The sequence below is a fragment of the Octopus sinensis genome, linkage group LG12 (assembly GCF_006345805.1).
Source record: "Octopus sinensis linkage group LG12, ASM634580v1, whole genome shotgun sequence".
Classification (NCBI taxonomy): Eukaryota; Metazoa; Mollusca; class Cephalopoda; order Octopoda; family Octopodidae; genus Octopus; species Octopus sinensis.
The window spans coordinates 12,692,282-12,703,441 of record NC_043008.1 but is presented as its reverse complement, the minus strand read 5'-3'; the positions used below and the strand labels follow the sequence as shown (position 1 = coordinate 12,703,441).

General features: G+C 35.9%; 1 long non-coding RNA gene across 1 annotated transcript; it reads right to left on the bottom strand.

Annotated features, from left to right (window-relative positions):
* Positions 1 to 1,593: 1,593 nt before the first annotated feature.
* Positions 1,594 to 10,507, bottom strand: LOC118765512. Its single transcript, XR_005001374.1, has 4 exons — positions 10,359 to 10,507; positions 6,748 to 6,765; positions 6,181 to 6,185; positions 1,594 to 1,607 (listed from the first exon to the last, which is right to left on the bottom strand). It is a non-coding gene; the product is annotated as an uncharacterized LOC118765512 (long non-coding RNA).
* Between the last annotated feature and the right edge of the window lie 653 nt (positions 10,508 to 11,160).

Genomic DNA, 11,160 nt, shown 5'->3' with positions numbered 1-11,160 from the left:
TATATGTACATATATATATATATATATATATATATATATATATATATATATATATATATACATATGTGTGTGTATACCTATATATAATATTTAAGATATATATATGTATATATATAATACTCAATATTTAATATGTATACGTATTTATATTTATGTATATATGTATGTATATTTATATATATATATATATATATATACACACATACACATATATATATATATATACACACACATACATATACGGGGAAAAAGAGGGAGGGAGGGAGACAGAGTGAGAGAAGCACATTATCGGAGCATGGAAGAGAGAAGAAAGGAATAAGAGATTGTGGACTCTTTTGTGCGTCGTCTGCAAGTTCTCCATATTTCAACATAATTGTGCATTACAGTAACCAGGTAACAGTCAACAGTTATAATTCCCTGTAACCATAATATGAAAATGTCGAGATTTTAGCGTGTCAAAAGGTCAATCATACGTAAATTCCTACACACACACACACATACACGTGTACGCATGCGTGTGGCTGTATGAATATGAGCGTGCGTGCGCATGCGTTTGTGTAAGTAGGATCGTATGTGTGTAGGCGTGTTTGGGTATTTTTTACTTTTTCTTTGATCTCTCTTTCACTTGTTTCATCGTCGGGGTTGCGACCATACTGGAGCACCGCCTTCATCTATTCAGATGAAAAAAATTGACCCCAGGACTTAATTTTTCGTTTTAAAGTTTGTTACTTATTTTTTTGTCCAACTGCTAAACAAACCAACTGCTGGCGTAAACAAACCATCACCGGTCGTCAAGCGACGGTGGTAAAAACAGGCACACGCAGCAAAAAAAAATGCACGCACAACAAAACACTCACTCACACACACACACACGCGCAAACACATATATACATATATATTATGGGCTTCCAAGTCGTTTCCATCTATCAAATTTCATTCACATGGCATTGGTCAGCCTGGGACTATAGTAGAAAGCATTTGTCCAAATTGCTGTATAACGATATTGAACACAAAACCCGATAGTTACAAACTGAGCTTCTTACCCCACACCACCACTGCGAATAGGAGTGTATGCGTGTTTCTGTGAGCATAAGTATATGTGTATATATTTCGTATGATGTATGTCTATTTGTATACAGGATAATGGTATGTATCGAATATAGGAATGCGTAGGTAGTCGGTTATATATATATATATATATCTGTGTATATATATATATCTGTGTATATATATATATATATATATATATATATATATATATGTGTGTGTGTGTGTGTGTGTGTGTGTGTATTGTATATGTATTGCGACTCACTATTTTCTTATAAGCATCTTGTTTACAGCTAACAGCTGCTGGTTTGTCTTTGTCAAATACCGGAAAGCAACCAAGTGTGGCGAGTCCTATCTGTCTTAATGTAACGTCTCCGTTTCTGTCTGTTTGTCCTTCTCGCTCACTCTCTTTCTCTCCCACCCCTCTATCTATCTATCTATCTATCTATCTATCTATCTATCTATCTATCTATCTCTTTATTCTATTTATTCTTATTTATCTATCTATCTATCTCTATCTATTTATCTATCTATCTATCTCTATCTATTTATCTATCTATCTATCTATCTATATATCTATCTATCTATCTATCTACCTATCTATATATCTATCTCGACTGATGCAGGTGGTATGAGAAGGTCTGTTGGCGTACGAGCGATTCAATCTCAATCATGCTGCTGAATACGATCTAGTTGCGCTTAATCCGTTACCTAGGCAACATCATTTCTGAAGACTGCACTCTAGAAGACACTAAACCGCCTCTAACTAACGGTCGTATTTCTTGGACAGAGGAGACGGATACCATTCAAGTGTTTACGACTGTCGTGCTCTCTATACGTTACTCTCCTGCATGGATGAAAGAAATGATCTGCCTACAGCCAACATATTAGCGTTGTAGAAGCCTTTGATATTCAGGAGCTCCAGGAGCTCCAGGAAGGTTTTTTTTAGTTAATTGAGGAGATCGCTTTCCTCACAAAAACACACAAATCGCCAAGCAACCATCATTATTACCGAACTTTCATTATGCAGACATCAAGCGAGACTTTACGAACAAGTACATTTCATGTCTAATTCGTGTATTTCCTGTGTCATTCTCTGCGTTTAGCCACACAATAGCTTGAGAACCAAATTGGACCTTCCAACATTGGCTGAAAACGACTTGGAAAATCCACGTAAACCTGCCATGTTATCATCTACGGCTTAGTTTGTTAGTCTCGCTGTTAGAAGGGAGATTAGAGATCTATCTATCTATCTATCCGCTCAGTCGAAGTCGACTCTCGGTCACTCGATAGATCAGGGTCCTCCAGTCAGTTCTATCCTGGGTTGCTTCTTTCAGATTGGCTTTGTCCATTCCGGTATCACTCTTGATGGTGTCAAGCCAGCGGGTTCTTGGTCGGCCTCTTCTTTTGGACATTGTGCAAGAAACTAAAGAAACATTTATCCATTTTATATAGGGCTCACTGCTTCTCCTGGTGATTAGGGATTGATTTGAGGTGCCTATTTTCATCGAACGGATCATAGCTAATCGGGAAATAGTTACTTTGCAGTCCGGCCATGGGGTTCTGTGATGTCCTTTTCCAGGGATTTTCTCCGCATAATATGACCAAAATATGCCAATCTATGCTTGGTGATCCTAGCCTCTAGCGACATTTTCGGCCTGATCTGCTTAAGAACTTCCCCATTGGTGAGCCTCACTGTCCATGGAATCCGTAAAAGTCTGGAGATATGATGAGGAAATCCACTCTCCATAACCAGAAGAGAGTAAAGAGGAATATAAGCCTGAACCTGGAATATAAGTTTTTACGTGACATCATTGACTTAGATACACAAATCTCAAGGTACACACAAATGAAGATATTATTCTCGCTCTCTTTCTTTCTCTTTTATCTCTCTCTCTCTCTCTCTCTCTCTCACACACACACACACACACACACACACAACATGTATATCTATATATCTCTATAAAGGGAGACAGACAAATCATGTTGTTCCCAGTATATTTAGTTCTAGACAATTTAATTAAATCTATCTTTAAGATGCCAAGCATTGTCATAACATTAAAAGTTGCGTGCCAGTAAGAAATAAGACTGTATATATTAGATTACATTGTGTGTGCAATTAAGATAAGTCTTGTTTTTCTCTCCTTTTTATAAAAATATTTCTAAAAATGGGAGTGTTTATTCCTGGTGTTATTTATCCAAGATCAGTCTTGATCGGGTGAAATAGTCAAAGGCATTTCGCTTGTGAACATGCCATCTTTTCTTTTTCAGACAGACTGCTCCTAAACTACATCAGTCACTGTATCCTACTATTTAAAAAAAAACTTGGTTGTGATTTGAGGGAGATGTGGCTTCGAATTCTTGCAAGGTAAGTGGATGCATAGAGGCACCATTCCTTGACTAATTTTCTCTAGAAGACACCATTTCTGTTTCTGCCTTTCAAATACCCATAACTCTGAGGACCACAGCTGGGTCAAAACTACATACCGTTTCCTATTTGTTCCGTTGCAAATCTGACTACAAAACAAGTTTGCATTTAGAATTATTTTATAGTGTCTTTGATTAATATTTCCAATTCGCAGGTCAAGACTCATTTAATCAATACAGCATTTTCTCCAAAAACGTTCTTTGTCGTCTATAACCCTAACTTTAAGTTTACTACGATTTCACTATTGATATTCAGCACTTCAGTCGTTACGTCTCCATTTCTACAAGTTTTCCGACTGGTGTTCAATCAGAAGTGTTTGCTGTATTGATTCTATAGTGTTAAAGAATTGACTGGTCGAGTAATACAAGTATAATGTTGTGTCTGTACATACATTATTAATCAATACAAGCATGTTGCACATACATTTCCTTGATTGCTAAGAGCATGAACGGGCATAAACCATGTCCACTACATTAATAAACTAAACCTCTGATCCCTTATAGGGTGACATCTTAAGCGTATAAAAAAGGTCTAAGGGAGAAAACCCCTACAAAAAATTTGGAGGGACGGACCTTAAAGCATATATGTACAGTTAAACTTAACCAATTTCTGGCAGTCCCTACAGCTCCATTGATGATACGAACATACTGATTGTTCGTAGCATGTTGACTTGTATTTCCATCGTTGTGTATCCATGAGTGGAGAAGCGGTAAATGCACTTGGGAATCGGTACTTGGTTTCGTAAATTGCCCTGGAATACCAGAGATAGCTAAGTTACAATTTGTGCAATGCCATCGATCAACGACGAAAGAGACTAACTATGAGTGGTTTCGAATATCACATTCTCACTCATTATTAATATGTGACACAAACACATTCTTGATCACCATAAGTACAGCACACACACGGACATATACCAGAGTATTATAGACATATGTCACATACAAATTTCTTACCCGTATAATTCTATAATACACATATACATATACATATATACATATAGGCGCAGGAGTGGCTGTGTGGTAATTAGCTTGCTTACAATCCACATGGTTCCGGGTTCAGTCCCACTGCGTGGCATCTTGGGCAAGTGTCTTTTACCTCAGCCTCGGGTCGACCAAAGCCTTGTGAGTGTATTTGTTAGATGTAAACTGAAAGAAGCCCGTCGTGTATATATATGTGTGTGTGTGTGTGTGTGTGTGTGTGTGTGTGTGCGTGCGTGTTTGTGTGTCTGTGTTTTTCCTCCAACATCACTTGACAACCGACGCTGGTGTGTTTACGTGCCCGTAACTTGGCGGTTCGGCAAAAAAGACCGATAGAATAAGTACTAGGCTTTCAAAGAATAAGTCCTGGGGTAGATTTGCTCGACTAAATACGGTGCTCCAGCATGGCCGCAGTCAAATGACTGAAACAAGTTTAAAAAACGCGTATTCCTGATCGTTTGTGTCACAAACATTCCTAGGCATTTAACAAACATATTCTTCTCCTGCTAAATATAAAGTACGATACGATAACTAAAAATTATGTTAATTTTCCTAGATGCAAGGCTTCAAATATAGTTTCGAAATCTGGCAAACCAGGAATTTAGAAGGTGGGGACTAGTCGATAATATCAATCCCAGTGCTTAACTGCTGCTTATTTTATCGACTCGCAAAGGATGAAAAGGAAAAGTCGACCTCGGTGGAATTTGAACTCAGAACGTCTAGACGGACGAAATATCACTCAGTATGTTGCCCGTCGAGCTGACGATTCTGCCAGCTCGCAGCACCCTACAAAAATCCAAATATTAATTGCTTTTTAGGAAACAAAGTGACGAGCTGCCAGAATCGTTAGGACATCGGACGAAATTCTTAGCGGCATTTCATTTGTGTTCACGTTCTGAGTTCAAATTCCACCGGGATCGATTTTGCCTTTCATCCTATTGGGGGTGGATAAAATAAGTACCAGATTAGTATTGGGGATTGCTGAAATCATCTTTCCCTCTCCTCAAAATTACTTGCCTTGTCCTAAAATTTGAAATCAATATTCTGTGAGAAATAAATATCTAAAACCAATGCTATGTACTTGACTATAATATAATTTATGAAAATCTTAAGAATTTAAATATTTCGACAGACGTGAAATAATTCATTTTTACAGATAAAGCTCTAAATAATAGTTTGTGAATATTGGATTAAAAACCCTTTGGGATAGAAGAAGTCGAAGGCTGACCATGGATCGCGAACTCACATCCTAGCTCAAGATGACAGACGTTCTACAATTGAACCAGCACTGGGGTGTTCGTTGCTTTAAGTTTCTTGAAGTTTCTTGAAGTTTATAAATTGTTATGCTGTAAACAACATACAACTACGGCTGTTAAGAACAGAGCTTCTAAAATAGATAAAGAAATTCGAAGGATTGTGAGTTCGAATTCCACAGGCAGCCTTGTCGTTTTCTATCCTAAACAGCTTTTTTAATATAATATTATGACGCTATTATTTATAGCGTTATCTACTTCTAAATTCTAACTGAAAGATCAAACGATTCCAACCTCTCTCATGAAACCTACATGCGAACCACACATGTACTGCAAGTGTGTCGAGATATTTGAAGAGACTTAGAGAACATCACGATATTCAGAAAAATGCTGCGAATTCCATCAAACGAAATATTAACTTTTGTTGTTCTTGAAATATGTGTCCTAATAATACATTTATAACTTCCATCACTTTTACTATATTTTCCATCTGTATCAGCTACTGGCTACATAACCACGTTTACGAAGACTGTAATTCCTGCTACATGTTCGTGGGCGTTTTCGTTTCAAATTAGTGCCGTGCAGATACATAAACAACATTCCCGGGGCCCCACGGGGTTTTAGTAAATACGTGATATGCAATACGATCGGGTACAGAGTATCGTTGATAATTCGTGGTCTTATATCAAAGTTTGACATATTTGCATAAGTTACACGAAACAAATATTATATTACATTATATGTAATATAATGTATCCCAAATGAAATCCAAGACAGAAAACAGAATACACTAAATAATTATGAGGAAAATTTACATATGCTTCTAATATAGCAATCAAGATCTTACTTCACTTTGCAATTCCCACAACCGTCTAAAATTATTCCTGAAATTCCTCAAAAGGTAATTATCATATACGTATTGACACATAAGTGTGTGTGTGAGTATGTCTTTGTATATATATACATACATACATACACACACACACACACACACAAACACACACACACACACACACACCCAACACCCACACACACACACACACATATATATATATATCTATATATATATCTATATATATATATCTACATATTAAGCAACACTAATAATAAATCAAAAACCATAAAAATAAACAAGCTTTTGAGGGTTTTATAGATATTTCAAAATTATGATGCTATGATGCTAGGTGTTTCAAGTATTTTGTCCAACCCTGTACATATATATATAATATATATATCTATATATATATATATATATACAGATAAAGGGGAAAAGATAATTAATTTAATAAAATCAACAAATTTTACCAAGTAGTATTTCGGTATGGAAAAAGACCATATTCGGTAAAAGTTAATATAATTATAACAAACAAAGAGTCTTTGCAACAAGTGCTAGACCACGTGGTCTAGCAACTTGTTGCAAAGACCCTCTTGTTTATATATATCTATATCTATATATATATATATATATATATATATATATATATATTGCACTCCGTTACACACAAATATAAGCACACACAATGTAATCTAATATATACAGTCTTGTGTATTACTGGCACGCAACTTTTAATGTTATGACAATGCTTGGCATCTTAAGATAGATTTAATTAAATTGTCTAGAACTAAATATACTGGGAACAACATGATTTGTCTGTCTCCCTTTATATAGATTTATAATATATACATATGTGTGTGTGTGAGACAGACAGAGAGAGAGAGAGAGAGAGAGAGAGAGAGAAACATCTTCATTTGTGTTTACCTTGATATATATATATATATATATACAAGGGTTGGACAAAATACTTGAAACACCTAGCATCATAGCATCATAATTTTGAAATAATTTTGCTTAATATGTTTTGCTAAAATTGCTGTTTCTTTTCAGATATCATTAGAAAAGGGTGATTAAAAGTCATTAAAATAACAGATCTATCGGTCTTTCAAAGAGGTCAAATTGTTGGTGCTTGTATGGCAGGCGCTAGCGTAACAAAAACAGCCGAAATGTTTGGTGTATCAAGAAATACTGTCTCGAAAGTAATGGCAGCCTTTGAGAAAGAGGGAAAAACCTCCCCGTCGAAAAATCTCCGGAAGAAAATATAAATTTCAGATAAGGTCTATCGGACTCTTACGTGAAATGTTAGAAAGGATCACAAAGGTACAGCTCCTAAAATTACTGCAGAGCCTAAGGACCAACTCAAGAACCCAGTTTCCACAAAAACCGTTCGCCGGGAGCTGCACAAAGCCGGATTTCACGGGAGGGCTGCAATCAGAAAACCACTACTTTCAAAAACAAACGTTTACAAAGCTTTTAAAGTGGAGTAGAGCAGTACCTCCTCCCTAGAGCAGTGGAAGAATGGAAGAATGTTATTTTCTCGGACGAGCCTTCCTTAACCTTTTATCCGGCCACAGGCCGAGTATACACGAAGAGGCAGCCAAACGAAGCATTTGACCCAGACTGCCTTCTGCCAACTGTTAAACATGGAGGAGGATCTGTGATGATCTGGGGTGGGGCTATAACTTGGAAATCCGCCGGCCCAATGTGTTCCCTTCATGGCAGAATTAATAGTCAAGACTTTTTAAGCATTTAATCTAATCAAATTCATCATATGGTTGCGGGACTGTTTCCAGAGGGAAACACAATCTTTTAGGATGATAATGCACCAGTTCACGCAGCTAAAGTTGTTACTGAAGGGCAAGAGGAACATTCTAGTGAAGTTGAACATCTTATCTGGCCACCACAGTCCCCAGGTCTCAGTATTATTGAACATTTACGGTGCATTTTAGGAAAACAATTAAGGAGTAGATATCTCCCACCACCATCACTGCAAAGAACTGGAGACTGTATTAGCAGAAGAATGGACAAAACTTCCTTTGGAAATTTGTAACTTTGTAAGAGTCCATAGCTTGTAGAATTCAAACTGTAATTGCTGCCAAAGGAGGTCGAACACCATTAAAATTAATTTGTTTGAAATTTTAAAGTGTTTCCATTATCTTGTCCAACTCCTATATATATATATATATATATATATATATATCTATATATATATATTATATTATATATATATATATATAATATATATAATATTATATATACATATACATAAATATTTATATATATATATATATATATATTATATATATATATATATATATATATATTATATATATAATATATATATATACATATACATAAATATTTATATATATATGTGTTGTGTGTGTGGGTATGTATATGTATATATGCTATAATCATATGTATGAATATATGAAAATATATATAGAGGTATGTATGCATGTATGTATGTATATAAAATTTCGGTAGTTGACCATAGTGTTGAAATATATTGGATATAAAAAAATTATATGATAAAGGAGGCATACTTCTGAAACTTGAAATGTCAAATATGAAGAAAATATATATTTAAATAACAAATATGGTTATGGTTTTACTACAAAAATAAGTAAAAGTGTTTTATACAATACATAAACAATATACATTTTTTTAATAAAGGTACTTCAATGCATTTAAGAGAAGACAAAGTTATTTGGGTGAGCAGTCGGGTAAGTAGTTCTTGAGCACAGACATAGGCAGGCCAATACTAATGTTGAAACAGTGAGGTCACTACGGACAGATACGGTATATTAGTAATATATGAAATAGAATGTGGTTTGTACGGGAGTGAACTAAGAGTAATTTAAATAATATATTTATGTAATTCATGTATTAGTTTATAGGCTGTGTGATTAAAAATCTCGATTTGCCACCGCATGGTTTCCAGTTGAGTCAAGCTGCGCGCCACCTTGAGTAACTGTTTTGCTATGATAGTTGCGGCCCGACTGGTGTCGTGTGTGAATTCTGGATGGTGGAAACCTTATGGCAGTAAGATATATAAACATATGTTTGTGTGTGTGTATGTGTGTGTATGTTTGTGTGTGTGTGTGTAGAGAGAGAGAGAGAGAGCTGAAAAAGAAGTAATTTCTACTCTTCTTCTCTGGAAGCCATCTACTCGCAATACCAGAGGGCGCACACTCTCCTACCCTGATGTAATCTCCAGAGATACAGGCATCCAGCAACAGGACCTCCGTAATGCCATGATGGACCGTGAAGTCTGGCGTAGCATGGTAAATTCCATTGTCTCGACCACGGTCGAACAATGATGATGGTGATGATGATGATGATGTGTGTGTGTGTGTTTGTGCATACACATACATGAGGAGGTGCTGAAAAGGTGCTGGTTTTAAGGGAATCGCGAAAGTCCTACTTGGAGACACAGATTTCGGAGTTCCTTTACAAGGTTTAGAAAACCTGAAGGACTACTGCAATATGTATGTGAATCTGAAATGGGAATGTGTTGAAGAAAATCATAATTAACTGATCCTCCTGCATTCACTTTTAACCAAAAACCAGGAACTTTTCAGCACCCTCATGAGCGTGTATATATGTATATATATATATAGAGAGAGAGATAGAGAGAGAGAGAGAACAAAGTGTACGTTACCCCGCTATTATATATATTATAATATATAATATATATGAATGTGTATATATATATATATATATATATATAATACAAAATGGGAAAGACCGCAAAACATTCGGACAACTAGATGTACAATAAGGGACAACAAAAACATCCAGAAAGACGATACAATCAGCCGAATTGCGAGGATAATTTCGTTCTTGACGAAGATAGAAAACTTCGAATGACCGTCCTTGTTTCTTTGTATCGTCTATCCGGATGTTTTGTTGTCCCTTTTGTATCACCTAGTTGTCGGATTTGTTTGCGTTCTTGTCCCATTTTGTACTTCACAGATATATATATATAATAGTATATATATATATATATATAATAATATATATATATATATATATATATATAGTAGTGTGAGTATATGGTGTGTGTGCTTCGCATTACGTTGGCTTGTTCGATCGTTGTGTTTCACATCTGGTGTTGGTCCATAAACGTACCTGTAACTTAGCTGTTCAGCAAAAGAAAGCGATAAAGTAAGTAGGAGTGTTTAAAAAAACATATTGAGTGCTGGGATCGATTTATTACATTAAGACTTTCAAAGCGGTGGCCCCAGGATGGCCGAACCGCAATGACTGAATCAAGTAACAGACGATAGATATAATTACAGACGATAGATATAAAAACAGACGATAGATATAAATACACATATTGACGAAAGCAAGGGAACGTGAATAACTGGGGAATGCAACAGGGTGTGTTACGCATACGATGAAAGAAGCAAGAATAAAAGATGAACAAAAGGAACTATAAAAAAGAAGGAGGAATCATTCTGTCTTTCTTTTTTGTATGGGCAAAGCTTAGCTCTTCAGTAAAAGAAACGGTTATTTGGACCCATTGCACCCGATACGCTCTAGATGTTAATCATATTTAACTGAACGTCAGCTTTGATCAAGAAGGCGCGTTTGAAGAAAGCATTCCAG